Source organism: Acipenser ruthenus, chromosome 6 (genome assembly GCF_902713425.1).
Source record: "Acipenser ruthenus chromosome 6, fAciRut3.2 maternal haplotype, whole genome shotgun sequence".
In the NCBI taxonomy this organism is placed as follows: Eukaryota; Metazoa; Chordata; class Actinopteri; order Acipenseriformes; family Acipenseridae; genus Acipenser; species Acipenser ruthenus.
In genome coordinates, this window is record NC_081194.1 from 51,047,464 (window position 1) to 51,065,775 (window position 18,312).

At 41.3% G+C, this 18,312-nt stretch overlaps 1 pseudogene; it reads left to right on the forward strand.

The window, feature by feature from the left end:
• Positions 1–17,139: 17,139 nt before the first annotated feature.
• LOC117411222 (WD repeat-containing and planar cell polarity effector protein fritz homolog) overlaps positions 17,140–18,312 on the forward strand; it is a 39,994-nt pseudogene continuing 38,821 nt past the window's right edge.

Consider the following 18,312-nt stretch of genomic DNA (forward strand, 5'->3'; position numbering starts at 1 on the left):
ACAAGTAACATTTGTATTTGTATGTGAGTGAACGTGCAAACGGAATTAGTTGTAACCTGAATCTCTACAGGCTTCATTTCTGTGCTTGAACTGTGAGTGTGTATTCTATAACTGACTGTTGCCTTAAGGCTATAGCTGTTGTAAGGTGATAAGTGATCTGAAGAGTCAAGACTTGAAATAGAAATATACTTTTATCTATTGTCATTCATGACCTGATTATAGCATTTTAAGTTATTATGAAAGAATACACATACAAACTTGGACTTCCCATGAAATTGCACTGGTGTATGGTGACATCACAGTATTACTCAAGATAATTAGCTATTGTCACTTCAAATGTTATGATAATTGTGCCTGGTTGATCCCTTGGGTAGCCAGCATAGTCAAACTAAACAAAAAAAAAAACATGCATAATCCCCAAGCCTCCCACATTAAAGCAGAGCTTCTCATGTCCTGAAAGCCTCCTACATCCTAAATTAGTCAATTTATCCTCAGTGGTACGGCCAGCTTTACATCCTGGTAAGGGAACGATGCCTAACGTTGCTAGAATGCACTGATTTTGTCCATTAAAAGATGAACACCCTTATATATATATATATATATATATATATATATATATATATATATATATAAACACCCTATATATACTGTATATATATATATATATATATATATATATATATATATATACTGTATATATATATATATATATATATATATATATATATATATATATATATATACTGCCCGAAGTGGTTTATATACCGCTTATAACACGGCTACCTGTCATTTGTGGGAAGAAAAATAATTAAGACAAAACCAGAAACTTTTATTGCGTATACATCCACAGTGTAATATAGTCCCAAATTTAATTTAATTTAATTTAATTAATTGTTCGCTTATTAACAATAGATTGCACACGTTAGTTTATTGTGTATTTCTGCATCGAACGTGCCTTCTCACTAGAAACAAGGACTGAATACAATCTGCGATGATGGGCGTAGTTTCAAATGACACTAAGGAAGTAAGGAGAGCAGCTGCGACGGAGAGTTTGTGAACTCGTTATATGCGAGGCACACATATTCTAGTACTTTTTCATCCTTTGGGATCTCAAAATATGTTTTTGTTAGGTTGTCAGACACCCTTGCGTCCAAGTCTTGCCAGATTAAGTTGACGATCGAACCAGATTTTACGCACCAACACGACCGCGGTGTCGGGACAGTACCTCAGTTTCCCGCAGATGCTTAAAATCCAGGCCAGTAACTTGGGGGGGGGGGGAGGGGGTGTCTGGCCTTGCCGTTACCTGCTTTTCTAAGAGTTTTCCTGACTGACTGGTTTTAAACTCGCTGTCAGCAGAGATGTTGAAACTTCTACTGTTAAAATATGTATTTAGTCCAGCTCAGCATTATAAAACTGGAGACTGAATACTGGTCCTCATTTTAACTTCTTGCACTAGCATAAAATTCCCTTATGTTGTTGAGATTTTTTGGACATTTCCATAAAATGAATGTCTATATTTTTTTTCTTTTAAGTACATTAACCAACCCATGCCATAGTTTTGTTTGTTTGTTTGTTTGTGTTTTCTTCAATCTTTGTTTTCTTCTATTTCATTTAGCTGTTCCTCATCTACTGTTATGTGTCTAATCTTGCTGGTGCACTTATTTTATTTATTTATTATTTTTTTTCAGATGGTCTGCTGCCTTCACTCAGGAAGTTGGTGTTGTACCAGTTATGTGGAGTTTCATCCCCAAATATATTAAAGGAAATAGGTGAAATGCTACTCATTTTTGGCAGTGGTTTTGTAACTAATAACAAATAAAATGGCAGTTTGTCATGGAATTTAGAATGTATTGGTGCGTAGTGATTTATTCAGTGTGAAGTGGCTCATTAGTATGCAAGCCATGCTATACGCTATATGTACGCACGGTCATGTGATGCTGTTCAACCAATCAGAGGTTGTTATTTTTCCAAGTGATATATATATATATAAATATATATATATATATATATATATATATATATATATATATATATATAGTGCCTTGCAAAAGTATTCAGACCCCTGACCAATTCTCTCATATTACTGAATTACAAATGGTACATTGAAATTTCATTCTGTTTGATATTTTAAGAAAAATAAAAAACTGAAATATCTTGCTTGCATAAGTATTCAACCCCCACACATTAATATTTGGTAGAACGACCTTTCGCTGCAATAACAGCTTTAAGTCTTTTGCGGTAAGTATGTACCAGCTTTGCACACAGTGTCGGAGTGATTTTGGCCCATTCTTCTTGGCAGATTTGCTCCAGGTTTTTCAGGTTGGTTGGACGACGCTTGTGGACCGCAATTTTCAAATAGTGCCACAGATTCTCAATGGGATTGAGATCAGGACTTTGACTGGGCCACTGTAGGACATTCACCTTTTTGTTCTTGAGCCACTCCAATGTTGCTTTGGTCTTGTGCTTGGGATCATTGTCCTACTGAAAGGTGAATTTCCTCCCAAGCTTCAGTTTTTTTTAGCGGACTGAAGCAGGTTCTCTTGCAGTATTTCCCTGTATTTTGCTCCATCCATTCTTCCTTTAATTTTAACAAGATGCCCAGTCCCTGCTGATGAGAAGCATCCCCACAGCATGATGCTGCCACCACCATACTTCACTGTAGGGATGGTGTGTCTTGAGGCATGGGCAGTGTAAGGTTTGCGCCACACATAGCGCTTTGAGTTTTGGCCAAAAAGCTCTATCTTGGTCTCATCTGACCACAAAACCTTTTCCCACATCGCAGCTGGTTCACTCTCATGCTTTCTGGCAAACTCCAGACGTGCTTTCAGATGGTACTTTTTGAGTAACGGCTTCTTTCTTGCCACCCTCCCATACAGGCCAGTGTTATGCAGAGCTCTTGATATGGTTGACTGGTGCACCATTACTCCACTCCAAGCCACTGAACTCTGTAGCTCCTTCAAAGTGATTGTTGGCCTCTCTGTGGCTTCTCTCACATACATATATATATATATATATATATATATATATATATATATATATATATATACAGTGCCTATAGAAAGTCTACACCCTTGAACTTTTTTCACATTTTGTTGTGTCAGTGCCTTAGAGTTTCATGCCTTAGAGTTTTTTCCACTTATCTACACACCATACTCCACACTGTTAAGGGGAAAAAAGTTTTTATTGAGAAAAAAAATTATATATTAAAAATACAAAACAGAAAGATCATAATTGGATAAGTCTCCATTCCTCCCGAGTTAATACTTGGTAGAAGCACCTTTGGCAGCAATTATAGCTGTGAGTCTGTTGGGATAGGTCTCTTTGCACACCTAGATTTGGCAATATTTGACCATTCTTCTTTACAAAACTGTTCAAGCTCCTTGGGGAGCATTGATGGACAGCAATCTTCAAGTCATGCCACAAATTTTCGATTTGATTTAGGTTGGGGCTCTGAGTGGGCTCTTGCAAAGTTGCCATTGGCCTCTTGGTAGCCTCTCTGATCAGTCTCCTTCTTGCTCGGTCATCCAGTTTGGAGGGACGGCCTGATCTAGGCAGGGTCTTGGTGGTGCCATACACCTTCCACTTCTTAATAATCGTCTTGACAGTGCTCCAAGGGATATTCAAGGCCTTTGATTTTTTTTCATACCCATCCCCTGATCTGTGCCTTTCAACAACTTTGTCCCGGAGTTCTTTTGAAAGCGCCTTGGTGCTCATGGTTGAGTCTTTGCTTTGAAATGCATTTCCCAGCAGAGGGAACCTACAAGAACTGCTGAATTTTTCCTGAAATCACGTGAATCACTACAATTTAACACAGGTGGAGGCCACTTAACTTGGTGTGTTATTTTGAAGGCGATTGGTTACACCTGAGCTAATTTAGGATTGCTATTACAAGGGGAGTGGACACTTATCCAACCAAGCTATTTCAGTTTTTATTTTTTATTAATTTTCTACAAATTTCTAGAATATTTTTCTAACTTGGATGTTGTGGGGTAGGATGTGTAGATAAATGAAAAAAAAAAAAAATCAATTTTAATTCCAGGCTATAAGGCAACAAAAGGTGAATACTTTGAAAGGGGGTGTAGACTTTCTATAGGCACTGTATATATGTGTGTGTGTGTCAAATAAAAACACATAGCTTTATATATATACTTGTCAAATAAAACTAATAGGTTTTTATTCCTGTTTTTATAGTTTCCACATATTTTGTGCTATGAGTAAAAAAAGGTACACATTGGATCAGTTCTGTTTCCCTACTGTTTTGTAACTGTACTGTGATGAAGTTTATTTGGAGGATCTTCAAAAATGTACAGTGCAATTTGCCCCCAAACAAACTTGATTTATAGTTTAAGTCATGAAAATGCAGTAAAATGTTTATTATATTTGGAAACTCTAACCATGTCTACGGGAATAAAAAAGCTATGTGTTTTTATTTGAAAATCACAAATTTATAAAGTCAAATCTTTAAAAAAAAGATCACTTGTGCTTGGAGCGCAGCGTGAGTCATGTGAGTGTGATTTGAATCCCGCTCTGACCAAGCTGACATCATTGGCTGGGGACCTTCTGTGCAAGTGCAGACTTACCTGGCTTGGCCCTTACCTCCAGGATCTAGTAGCTTAGGAGAGCCTCGACAACGGGAACAGAGGTTGTCCATTGTCTTCCGTCCTGATCAGATGGCCTAAGTGGGTTGCAGTGCTATTTGAATTGAGTATTTTAAATTCCATATATAAAAAAACTAGGTCTACTGTATCCTAGCCAAAGCTTTTATCCAGGGCCAGTGCTAGCATGGCACCTTTAAATAAGTCATGTAATGATTATTTTTGATTCAGCTTATATTGTGCAATCGTTCTGTGTGCTCTGTGGTAAAGTAGAGGGAGGATGTGTGCTGCACATGGGTACACGTGTGTGCGGTTGTCTGGTGATATAAATTGTGTTTAATTGTTTAATTGAGTGATTGAGGTATGGTTGGAAACATGTGGAATGTGGCCAGGTGAGAATTTAGTGATTAATTGTCAGTCTACCCCTGGCTACACCCTATAAAAGAGAACACAGGATGAATGTTTGGGGTGGAGTGTGTAGGAGAGTGTGGAGCTGAGAGGAGAGGGAAACAGAGTGAGAGAGAAAGATACCATGATACCATGATATCTAGGCTTGAGTGCTTTTTTGTTTATTTTAAAGAGTTCTGTGTACAGTGTTTTGTTCAAACTATTATTTTATTCCTGTGCTTTGATTGTTTTGTGTTTATTAAGTGTGGAAAGCACTGAACTACAAGTCCTGTGTTTGTGCTATTTTCCTCTGTTGTCTGCCTTGGCTGCAAGCCACTCTACCACATCTCATATATATAACCTGGTTTCTGTTTTGAAAAATTGTACATGGGATTTTGAAATGATTGTTTCATAACTTTAATGTTATTAAAGTTGAAAATTAAAGTTTTGGCAAAAGCATTAACAACATTCCTTTGACATTGCAAATTTCATGCTTCACAACTATTCTACAGAACACAACCCTATAGGGAAATATCTAATCATTTTAAAACTATAGGTTGTGGAGAGGATGCTAATGTTAGAATAAGCTAAGCAGACCGAAAATATATAGCTTTTTAACTAATGTAGCACAAATTATGGATCACAATTTAACATTAATGTGTCATCAAATGATCTAGTGCATTGGGAAACAAAACTGTATCTAAACAGAACTATTTACATTGTGACAATATTATCAAAAAAAAAACACTCCCAAAAACTGAACAGAAAGGGCTGCAGGGCAACACAGGCGCTGTCACGCCAACTATTACCTCCCCAATACTTTCAGTCTAATTACACACACTGTAATTAAACTAACTGCATTGTTTTAGAATATATGCACATATCCCAATGCATAACTTGTTTTCTTTGTTCTTAAGGGTAAGCACGTAGGCTATTATTAAACATGAAGGCAGCAAATACACAAACACGAAATACAAGTTTATAATTATTAATAATATATTTTTCAGTGGCAATTGAGATACACAAATGGCTTATCAGGGATCAATTTAATAACCCTACACACCTGTTTGTTAATACATTGCTAATGATGGGAGTCAGTAAACATGAACTGTCTCAGCCTGTCCCAGTGTTATGCCAAAATAGTGTCTTCGGAAGGAAAGTGTCTCACCAGTGATACAGAGCCATCTGGTCACCCCGTAATAATGACATATGGGTAAGTAGGAACATTTGAATCTGATGACAGTAGCTTAAAAACACATTATTATTCAACTCATGTCCTGGACGGGTTCCATTTAAATAGTAGCCTATTACATGTCTTTACAGGTTAGTTAATAATTTTTTTTGTATCGATTGATTCGGGACTTCAGAGATCGGAATTGAACACTGTTAATTTTATTAAAATTGGTATTTACTGTCAAAATACTGTAAATTCACATACGTTTAAATTATGAACTTAAGCTGAAGTATGAAGTTAAGTCAGGCATAACGCTATTTTCTCTATAGAATGGCATAATAGATAGAGCGAACTCAATTTACTATCGATAACTCCATACCATGCGAAAGAGAGGATAGGATTCTTTAGTGCGATGCCAGTTACCCTGTTGCTAAACGTCATGGGAACGGTGCATTGCACATAATGCAGATTTCTTGATTCCTTTTTGTCGGCCCCCTAAATTTGCCACCCTAGATGGCTGCCTAGTTTCATATGGCCTTCCTCCGGGCCTGCCTTTATCAGCAAAATCAACAGTCAACAAACTCTACAAATTGTCCAAACAAAGTACTGTAACTGCAAAGGTAATACGACTGGCTGACCGTGAATCTGCATTATTCCTCAAGCCACTACTCACTCACTCACTCACTCACTCACTCACTCACTCACTCACTCACTCACTCACTCACTCACTCACTCACTAAAATTTTTCCAGATCATCAATCATTCTTTCTTCCCTTTGGGATCTGTTTCCCCTCAGTTACACCTATCCATTCTTCTGCCTCATCTACTGCAGTTCTCAAATACTCATTCGGCAGACAAAAACTATCAAACTATGCAGTTTTCTTCACATATGCAGTCTCGCTGGCGACGCCCATTCGCTCTTCACTCCCCGATATCTACTCAGCCATGCATTTCTACCGCAAATGACTCCTTGGATTCTCGATGCATTTACTGCTGGAACCTGCTTTTCTTCTCGCGCAACTGGATGGTCCTCCTTCACTACCTTCTGCAAGCAAAACATCAGATATCCCCTTCTCCCTTCAACCAGGAAGTCATTCTGTCATTCCTCATTCACGCAAAAGACAAGTTGCACCCCCCCCCCCCCCCCAGGAACTCTCAAATCTACCGCCCCCCCTCATTCCTTTGTATAGGTGCAGCAATCTCAGCAGCCGAAGTAAACGTTAACCAGTATTTTATCAGATATCAGTCTCTCTCCGATATCTATTCAGCCAAATAGAATACTGCTATTATGCCCAGAGTGAGGACCATCTCTCCATCGTGACCACCAAAAGTTTCCTCCCACAAAGGTTTTTTTTTGGCTCTCTGCTGAGCGGTGAGATTAGTTCTTAATTATATAATAAAAATAAAAGATAAACAATTAGTATTGATTGTCACTAATTAACCATTATGGTTTGCAAGCTGCGCTGCTGAAGGAAAAAGCAGAACGAGCTAAGATTGAATTTGCTTTTTCAAATTGCATTCTCTGCCTCAGACTGCAAGGTAAACCCTGTAAACAGTGCTTTCCACTGGGCTCGGTTGAACCGGCACACACATCCTTGGTATTCTTGATGCTTATCGGAGACCAGCTCGTTCCAGTAATGTTCATTCCGCTGTTCTGGAGTGCACAGGGGAGCTTCACAATGCATGATTGTGCATTCCTTCTCTTCTTTGTCTTGGTTTTCTTTAGGTTTGTTTTGTGCTGCATTGTCGGTTTCCCTTTCTTAATAGAGAGAGATATTTCATATGAAAACAGTGAGACATCACTACTAGATATGGAATGTATAGCCCTTAAAGCAAAGATAACCAAGGCTTTAAATTCTATGTTCTTATCTCTTATCACAACATTATCACTTGTCACCCGATACGAATCTTTTATATAAGGCATATAAAGATTGTCTTAAATGTAACAGTTGTCTTTTTTTGTCTTCCCAGTTTCATAATCTACCCTTACCTGCAGCATCGGAAACCATATGGCAACAGAAAACAGTTTACACCTAATGGCCCTATTTTTAGCAAATCACATTAGAAACTAGAGCAAAATTAGAAACTTCTCCTGAACAATACTTTAAAGACCTTTCCTGCAGCTAGGCTACAGTTATACCATTACATTTCTTTTATTCCTCCCTCAGAACTCGCTATTTACTTCAAAATAGGGCTTGCTACAGTATATTTATCAGTCATTTAATTAAAAATGACAAGAATCCAACCAAAAATGTACCTTATATTTTGGTTTCACTAGGGTGCTATAAAGTTGCTACTAAAAATGTTTAAGTTTTGGCATGGTAGGGTGGGGTTTAACCTTTGTTCATCTGTTTACCCTAAAATATTGAAAGTTTTTTATGATATTGTTCTCATGTAATGCTGATGACATGCCAAAAGCCTGGTTCTTAAAGGGTTAAGCTAGCTATTAGCTTCAAATTAGAATAACACAATATGGGAATGGTGAATGCTATTGATAAATTGAAGCTATTCTAAAAATGTCAGGGTTTCAAGTATATGTCAGGCTGCCATTAAAGGCTTCAGCTAATCGCTGTTGAAAGGTCTTGTGTAAGGGCAAACAATGTTTCAAATGATGGTCTCTATGCTATTCAATTATTAAAAATAGTGAAACATATTCCTTTGCCGATCGTGGACAGGAGCTCCCAAGGGGCGGCGCGCAATTGGCCGAGCGTCGCCTGGAGGGTTAGGTCGGTCAGGGTGTCCTCGGCTCACCGCGCACCAGCGACCCCTGTAGTCTGGCCGGGCGGCTGCGGGCTTGCCTGTAGCTGCCCGAGAGCTGCGTTGTCCTCCGACGCTGTAGCTGTTGGGTGGCTGCATGGTGAGTCTGCAGTGTGAAAGAAAGCGGTCGGCTTGATGGCACACGCTTCGGAGGACAGCGTGTGTTCATCTTCGCCCTCCCGAGTCAGCGCAGGGGTGGTAGCGGTGAGCCGACCGTAATAAATAATTGGCCATTCCAAATTGGGAGAAAATAATAAAAAATAATTGGCAACGACTACATTTAAAAAAAATAAATAAATAGTGAAACAATTTAAAGTGTTACAGAACTTCCTGCAGTGTTTACAAGAAACATATTACTTTACTTTTGCTGAACCCCATGTCCATATCACAGCAGCTATTCTTTTTCAATATATTCACAATTTAGTTTTGGAATTTTTTTATTCATATATATAAACTAAGTAATTACTTTTTTTCAACTTTTACTTGGGAACATTCACCAGGAGAAAGATATTTTTTTTCTTCTAAACATTGCAGTGTATCCAGTTTATGCTCCCTCCTGCAACAAGACCGGTGCTGTGACTGAAATGAGTTGCATATTATGGGAACAGAAAACCAGCTTTGTTGCAGGGGAGCATGATCTGGATACACTGGGGAACGCTTCTGAGTGAATGCTGAGAAATGTATTGCCCAGTTGATTATGGCCCATGATGTGTGATTAAAAAATAGTCAGCAATGTGTTTAAAAATATAACACTATGATACGGACACTGCAGAACACCGCACAACACAATGGGTTTCTTGTCAAATTTGCAGGGTGTTCTGTAACAATGTAATGGATATTTTATAGCAATAGGGTTGTGCAGGTATAATTCCTGCCCCTCTGCAACTGTGGAAACTGTGAGATAGTAAATGGGAAATCTCTGTACAATATTATAGTTTCAGATGGGTGTGAAATTTTACAGATGAACTAGTGGTCATTTTTCCAAGCTAGAAATGTCACTAATGATCTAAACAGAAACAACAATAGAGAAACAGGTATGAAATATAGATGTTATACAAACTATCCCTTTAATGTTGCTATTTACAGGGGTCTATTTTAATGATCTAAACAGTAACAGATCTGAATACTACCATTCTCTCAGAGACTTACTTGGTAGCTACTATGCTATAAAGGACTGCATTATAATACTACACTATAACCAACAGTATGTATTTTCATGTGTTAAGCCTTCTCTATTTAGGCAAATGTTATAGTTCTCTTGTTTCATGATGCCCTGCCCCCTTTACTCAGCCTGTATTCGATTTTATCACAAGCCGGTCCAGCCTTATATTTTTACATGAACTTTTCAACTTTTAACTTTGCAGTCCCAAATGACCTTTTTATCTTTTCACACCCATCCTTTCAGACACTTTATGCAGACAGCAACACTTGCCTGGAGTATCGGTTGTGAGCTTCATTAATGTTGTCAGAGGTGTGACTGATACACACACTGTACATGTCTTCAGAACGAATAGAATTACTATCAGTTCATTTTGTTTTGTTGTCCATAATCCTATTATCCCTTGTGTTAGTCAATAGCTGTCTCTCAAAGGAGTATCTCTATAATGGCTCCACTTGATACAGATTGTATGCATGAGGTATTTTCCCCAGGTTAATTTAGCTATTTTTACAACCGTACACATTTCTTTCCACACTCTGACTGGCGCCACATTGTCATACAGCCTTTCAACAGGTGCAGCAGCTTTTAGGCCAAGTTCCGCTGCTAAATGGTACATTTCACTATGATTGATTTTACATTTTTTACTTTGAGTTAGGTGTTTTGTAAATAGCAGATTAAAAATAGTGTAATTAGTGGTTACATGTAACTTGAAAATGTGTGCATCAACTTATTAACTCTTTCTAGTTTAAAATAAGTGTAAACCTTTAGGTTGAGTTTCGGGGGCGCTGGTGAGTTACGTCTATCCTTCCCCTATCTCTAATCTCCCTGTCAATCACTCTCCCTTTTCTATATAAGTCTCCGCTTCCGCCCTCTCAAAAAAAGGGTGAGAGTACCACCTACTTTCTATCCCTCTGGCAGCTATTTCGCGTCAATCAAGCATGGATATTCCGCCCAGTACCTCTCCTCTGTTGGATTTCGGAGACAACCCGAGTCCTTCATGGTTTCCAGATGTCTCTTCTGCTCCAGTTCCAGCAGCATCAGCCGCCATTCCTCAACCCGCCGCAGTAAGAGATCTGCTCCATCTAATCCATCCCCAAACTGCCTCTTCTTCAACGACTGGCCAGCCAACAAGTTACTTAAATCATTGTTTGATCTTGGAATATCCATACCAGCACGTACCAACAGAAAAGCAATGTTTCTCCTCCTGTGCAAGTCCCAGTCAACTAATCCAGTCTTTCATACCCCAGCACCGTCAACAGCCTGCCCCTCCTCTTCCAAGGCCCAGCCCCGCTCAACTGCACAGTCCACCGCATCCACAGTAGCACTAGCTACTGCAGCTGTGCCAGCTTTTCAGCTCCATGCCTAGCACTTTCAATCTCAGGGCCAGGCTCCAGTTACTTTCTCTGTGCAATCCAGCCCAACTCCCTCTCTCTCCCCCTAACCTTCTCATGGATCAGCCTGCAGACGAGCCTGCAGCAGCAGAAAAATATGCAGCCAACCTATCCATGCTTCTCAGACATCAAAGGCATTCTGCAGCCTCTCAAAGAGTCAGTTTCATCTCTCTCCTTCAATCCATTGAGGCACAGCTCGGACACGGACCCCATCACTTCCCCGCCATCCACGCCTCCGCCGAGGGGAGGTTCTCAAATGAGATTATGTCATAAATGTGAGTCATCGAAATTTGACACCAAATCAAATAACCCTCCTTGTTAACCTTTTCAGGATCCTTCACTTTATGAAGTCTAATCAACATGTTGACCGCCCCTTGAACTCCACTGCTACCATCCAAGACATGTGTGTCTTTTATAGTTAAGTTGTTTTTCATCGTTATGTTTAAATTGTGTGTGAATATGTTGTTTATAGTCATTTTAATGTGCTTACTAATTCAGTTGCTTTAATATGCCTTTATATTATGTTTTAATGCAGTATTGTCCAAGCTTAGAATTCTCACATTACACGTGGCTGACCCTGAGAAGGGGGGGGGGGGGGGGGGGTTGCATTAAAGGATATAATGGATGCGCCCTGCTCAAAGTAGCACGTGGCAGACCATAATGTCAGAGAGCACAGCCCCCTTTCCCACAGAGGAAGTATTTGATAGGCTCGCACTGTGTGTAATGAGAGAGGGACTACCTCAATTATTAGACAGAAACCAGTCAGGTTGAAGGGCAGTCTTCTCTTTTGAATTGACTCCATGGATATCTGTGCTTTGTGATACAAACATATGCACTGAGCTGTACTGAGGCCTTGTCTGAAGTCAGTTTGAATATCATCCTTATATGATTGTATTGGAGATATACCTTTCTTGTATATAAAGTGTTTTTGAATCAAAAAACATTTGTCAACTTAATTTTGTTCACTACAGAACAAACAAACAAAAATACTGCTCAGTTATCGTTGTGATCTCTTATGATAATAACACTATGTAACACAATTTTTGTTCCTGGGTAGTAAGTGTGATTTCCTAATTGCTTATGCCTCAAAAGTATAGAAAATGGCTATTATTCCCCACAAACTTTGCTTTTGTGACCAGGACAGTGATATTTTGAAATTTACCTATTTCCAATGAGAAAACGGGCGAATTTGTGTCTTTTCGTTCACATAAAATCAGAAAAAAACAACATATGAGTCCAAATTAACATGTATTTATACTAAAGTAATACAAAAATGACTACAAAAGATTTAGAAGTGAGTAGTTTTTCGAGATTTACGATTATACTGTAAATCACTTTCACGAATCAGCCCCCAAATGTAGTCTCCCATCATGTTCTCGTTATACTGTCCTTGGTAGCGGCGTTCAAAGTCCAGTATATCCTGGTGGAAGCGCTCGCCTTGCTCCTCCGAGTACGCTCCCATGTTCTCCTTGAATTTATCAAGATGAGCATCAAGGCTATGGACTTTGAGGGACATCCTACAGCCCATTGTGCTGTAGTTCTTCACCAGAGTCTCAACCAGCTCCACATAGTTTTCGGCCTTGTGATTGCCCAGGAAGCCCTGAACCATGCGACAAAGCTGTTCCAAGCCGCTTTCTCCTTACTAGTGAGCTTCTTGGGGAATTCATTGCACTTCAGGATCTTCTTTATCTGTGGTACGACGAAGACACCGGCTTTGACCTTTGCCTCAGACAGCTTAGGGAAGAAGTCTTGAAGGTACTTGAAGGCTGCCGACTCCTTATCTAGAGCTCTGACAAATTGTTTCATAAGGCCCAATTTGATGTGCAGTGGTGGCATCAGCACCTTCCGGGGGTCCACCAGTGGCTCCCACTTGACGTTGTTCCTCCCCACAGAGAACTCGGTCCGCTGTGGCCAGTCCCGCCTGTGGTAGTGCGCCTTGGTGTCCCTGCTGTCCCAAAGGCAAAGATAGCAGGGAAACTTGGTAAAACCGCCTTGGAGACCCATCAGGAATGCCACTATTTTGAAGTCTCCTATGACCTCCCAGCCATACTCATCATACTTCAAGGCGTCCAGCAAGGTCTTGATGCTGTTGTAATCCTCTTTGAGGTGCACCGAGTGAGCCAGGGGAAGAGACAGGTACTTGTTGCCATTATGGAGCAGCACGGCTTTGAGGCTCCTGGATGAGCTGTCAATGAAGAGGCGCCACTCATTCTGGTTACAGGCGATTCCGATTGCCTCAAACAGACTGGTCACATTGTGGCAGAAGCAGAGTCCATCTTGACGGGTGAAGAAGCTGGAAAAAGGTTGGTGACGCTTCCTCTGATCTGCGACATGCACACTTTCATCCAACAAGTTCCACTGCTTGAGCCTAGACGTCAAAAGCTCGGCATTGGACTTGGTGAGACCAAGATCTCTAATCAAGTCGTTGAGGTCTTTTTGGTTGGGGCAGTATGGGTTTCTCTCCTCAGCTCCACCTCTGAAATTGTCGTCTGGATCTACAACGTCTTCCTCGCTCTCTGACTTGCTGCTCTCTTCTAAAGACGGCTGCTCTCTCTCCGGAGGAGTGGGTACGGGGAGCTCATGGCAGTGTGGCACCGGGGTGATGGATGAAGGAAGGTCCGGATACGTGATAGCAGGTGCATTCTTGCCAGTCCGACGTTTGGAAGGGTCCACCATGCAGAAGTAGCAGTTGCTTGAGTGGTCAGTGGGTTCCTGCCAAATTCTTGGGATAGCGAACTTCATGGCTCTCTTTTCCCCTCTGTACCATCCTACAAAAATACATTTATTTCACCCATGACTAATGTGTAAGAGATTCTCGCAACATTTTTCATATATGATATATTTTTTCAATAACATTGAAAATTGTAAAACATTTTAAAATTAAAAACTTTTACAATTTTAAAAATTTTAACACATTTTATAACATAAAATTCCAAGCAACAATTGTCCATCTTACCTTCCAGAGTTTTTTTGCAGTGCTCGCAGGTGAAATGAGGTGCCCAGGGTTTGTCTTGATCCCCGACAGGCATGCCGAAATATGCCTTGTAGGCCTCACACATCTTAGCAGATGCTTCCACGGAGTACTTTTTCGCTCTTGACTTGATAAATTGGCCGCAGACATAGCAAAATGCGCCTGCCGGATGCTTGCAGCCTCTTGATGCCATCTCAGAAAAATGCAGATATGTATCCACTTAGGCAGCTGGAACTAAACTGAACTGGTGGGCTTAAGGCCCCTGTATTTATACTACTATTTATATTACTGGAAAGTTCTAGAAAGTTCTAGAAGTTACTCCAAGTTTACTCAGCACTGAATCTATCTGGAATGTTCTGGAAAATAGGTAAATTTCAAAATATCACTGTCCTGGTCACAAAAGCAAAGTTTGTGGGGAATAATAGCCATTTTCTATACTTTTGAGGCATAAGCAATTAGGAAATAACACTTACTACCCAGGAACCAAAAAAAAATAAAAAATTGTTACACAGTGTAATTTTAAAAGTTATATTGACACCTTTTAAAATGAGATCTCCAGCCATACAAGGCTCTAATTAAGGGCACATTGATTCTGCTGTGCTGTGACTGACTACTGTACAAATCACTATGAACAAGACAAACTGTAGTCCACCCACAAACACATGTTTACAATGTTAGTTAACCTAATCTGTTGCTCATCAGTTAAATTCACATAAATCTGCTGAATTGTAAAACAAAAATTATATTAAAAATAACTTTTTACATCAAACTCAGTACATCATAACCCTTTCAAATGGGTGTTTCCTTATTTTCTGAGCTAAAATCATTTGTGCATGCCCGGGCAAGCACAGTACACGGTGTACCAAGTTTTAAAAAAAACAAAAAAACTTGGAAAATCACTTTTAAGAACTGTCCACAATATTCCACACGTTATTTCTTAGGTCACTTACTGCTTCAGTGAGCCTTGGCATATATTCCCTTTGGCCTTGACTACAGCATAGCATTTGGAGGCAATATCCTTCCAAATGTAGGGTAGGGTTGAACTGGGTTATTTTCCTGTTCTATGGCACTAATCAATCATGATTACATACTGGGGTGTTGTAGTACTGGGGCTTGGCAGTAGATGGCACTGTTAATGTGCTGACGTCCTGAAAGTGCGTAGATTGATGTCTACTAGGAAACAACGTGAGTTTATAAGTATGGATAAGCGAAAACAATTAGTCAAGGTACAGCAAGTGTTGTTCAAGCTGTTCAGTTGGTACAGTCACAGTGAGCCATACAAATGTCAACCTTTGAAACCATAAGTATAATAAACTAATGCTATAATTTATTAACCTTTGTATTTTTCTTTCTTTTGTATATTACAGGTAAAAGAAAGAAATCAATGCTGCTGTATGGGTAAGTAAGCTGGGCTGAGTTGAGTGGGGGACTGTGACAGAGATCGAATGACTCTTGGTGTTAGATCTCCCTCTCGACCTGTGAGGGCACGGTGCAAGAGGAACTGAGTACCCTTAATTAAATGGCACGACAATTTATTCCGTAGGGTAGGTGGAAGTCGGTCATTTAGGAAGGGGGCGAAGCTACGGCACCCAAGCTCATTGACCCGGACGGTAAGCGGCGTGGCATCCGAGGACTGGAGGAGCGGATGCGCTCGTTAACCTCGGGGTCATGGGCGAGGGTATAAATAGGGGGCATGGCTTGAGTGATCTGTTCCTTTGTAGATGGTTAAGCAAATAAACCTAGAAGGAGCCCGTGAACTTGAAACTAAGAAACCGTGAGTGTTCGCTGTATTCGTCTGTCTTGTAACACTGTCTGTTTTGTTTTGTTTGTCGTTTAAGAGTACTAGCACAATCCGGAGCTGTAGCCGTTGGACAGCATTAACCCGGACTTCAGCACTCACTTCTTTCACTTCAGGACTGTCTTTTCACCACGAGCACCTAATTCACGCACTGTAGAAACTGTGTCTGTGTTTGTGTTTTGTGTGGGTGAGGAAAAACGGGACTTTTTGGTTGCGGGTCAAACCCGTAGGATCTGTATAAACGGAGTGATACACGCCACTGTACCACTTCCAACAGTATTATTATTTACAGGTTGTTGCCATAAGGCTCTGGACATTATAAACAATAATAAACACCCTTGCACCTGTACCATACGTTTCTGTGTGATTATTCCGCTCTGCACTGCACTCACCTGCACGTAGTTACCACTTTGTCACACGTGGTTGTCGGAAGAGGGATATGGATTACGCAGCACTGTCGGCGCTGCTGGAGCAGCTGGACAGCAGACGGGAGGTGGAGGAGAGACGGAGAGAGGAGAGGTACATCGCGCTGATCGAGAGGGTCGGGCTGGCGATACCGCCCACAGCGTCAGCAGAACGCGGCTTGATAGCGCCCAAGGCGAGGACGCACAAAATGACGACGGATGATGACCCAGAAGCATACCTGGTGGCATTTGAGTGGTTGGCTACCACCGCATCATGGCCCCGACAGTTCTGGGCAAGCCAGCTGGGACCCTGCCTGATTGGGGAAGCACAGGCAGCATACCAGGCGATGGGGAATGACGACGCCGCTCAATATGACCTGGTAAAACTGGCTATTCTCCGCCGTCTCAATATTACGGAGGAAACGCACCGAGTGAGGTTCAGGGAGTACAGGAGGTCCCCGAACGTACGCCCCAGGGTGGTCGCGCAGAAGCTCTGTGACCACATGATACACTGGCTCACCCCGGCGCTGAAAACAACTGCACAGATGGGTGAGGCCATTGTGATCGAGCAGTTTTGTCATGTGGTCGGCGCCGAGACCCAAGCGTGGATACAGCGCCACAACCCCAACACCCTGGAACAGGCAGTAAAACTCGCCGAGGACTTCAAGGACTCCCTGGTATCCGCCCAGACTGGGCTACTCACCCTGCCACCTCAATGGAGCAGCCGAGCCCCAACTCCTCTGATTGGTAATGTTTTTCCCTTTCAAACGGAAATGTTCTCTCCTCTGTTCCGGCCGAGAAAAACAAACAAAGAGAGAAGGTTGCGGAAATGGGAGGAAGCATTAATGAGACAAGGCTGGGGCCTGGTGGGAGCCTGCTATAACGGTGAAAAACGTCAGTCAAAGGGGGTCGGAACACAGTGTGACCGAGAGGGCGAGGTTACTGGGCCATCAAGGGCAGATGTTACTCCCGCCCCGCTCAATATACCGGACATGTGGCACTCAAATGTGAACCTAGTGTGGGAGCAGAAAAATGACCCATCACTGGTGCACATTTGGGGACAGGTCCGGTCCATTGAAGGTAATGATGTTGAAGGCGCTGGGGCACTAGTATTTCCACACTTCATTATCAAGGAGCAACTACTATATAGGGTAAATCTGGTCACGGGCACAGGACATCCCTGTAACGCAATTATTGGTTTCCCCGTCTTGTCGACTGGAGGTCATGAGGCTGGCGCATGATATCCCTTTTGCGGGGCACCTTGGAGTTGACAAGACAAGGGAACGGATATTGGCTCGATTTTTTTGGCTAGGTCTTTATAAAGAAGTGTCGAAATATGTAGCCACATGCCCAGACTGCCAGCGAGTAGCGCCGGGTCGAGTGCGCCCTGCCCCTTTGGTCCCACTGCCGATTATTTCCACACCCTTTGAACGCATCGCAGTGGACATAGTCGGCCCTTTGCTACCTTCTGACTCCGGGTATACGCATATATTAGTGGTGGTAGATTACGCAACGCGATACCCGGAGGCAGTTCCATTGAGGTCCACTAGTGCTGCTGCAATAGACAAAGAACTAGTGCAGATTATGGCAAGAGTAGGGATCCCTAAGGAGATATTGACTGATCATGGAACTAATTTCTTGTCAAATACGCTACAGCAGGTATATAAACTACTAAA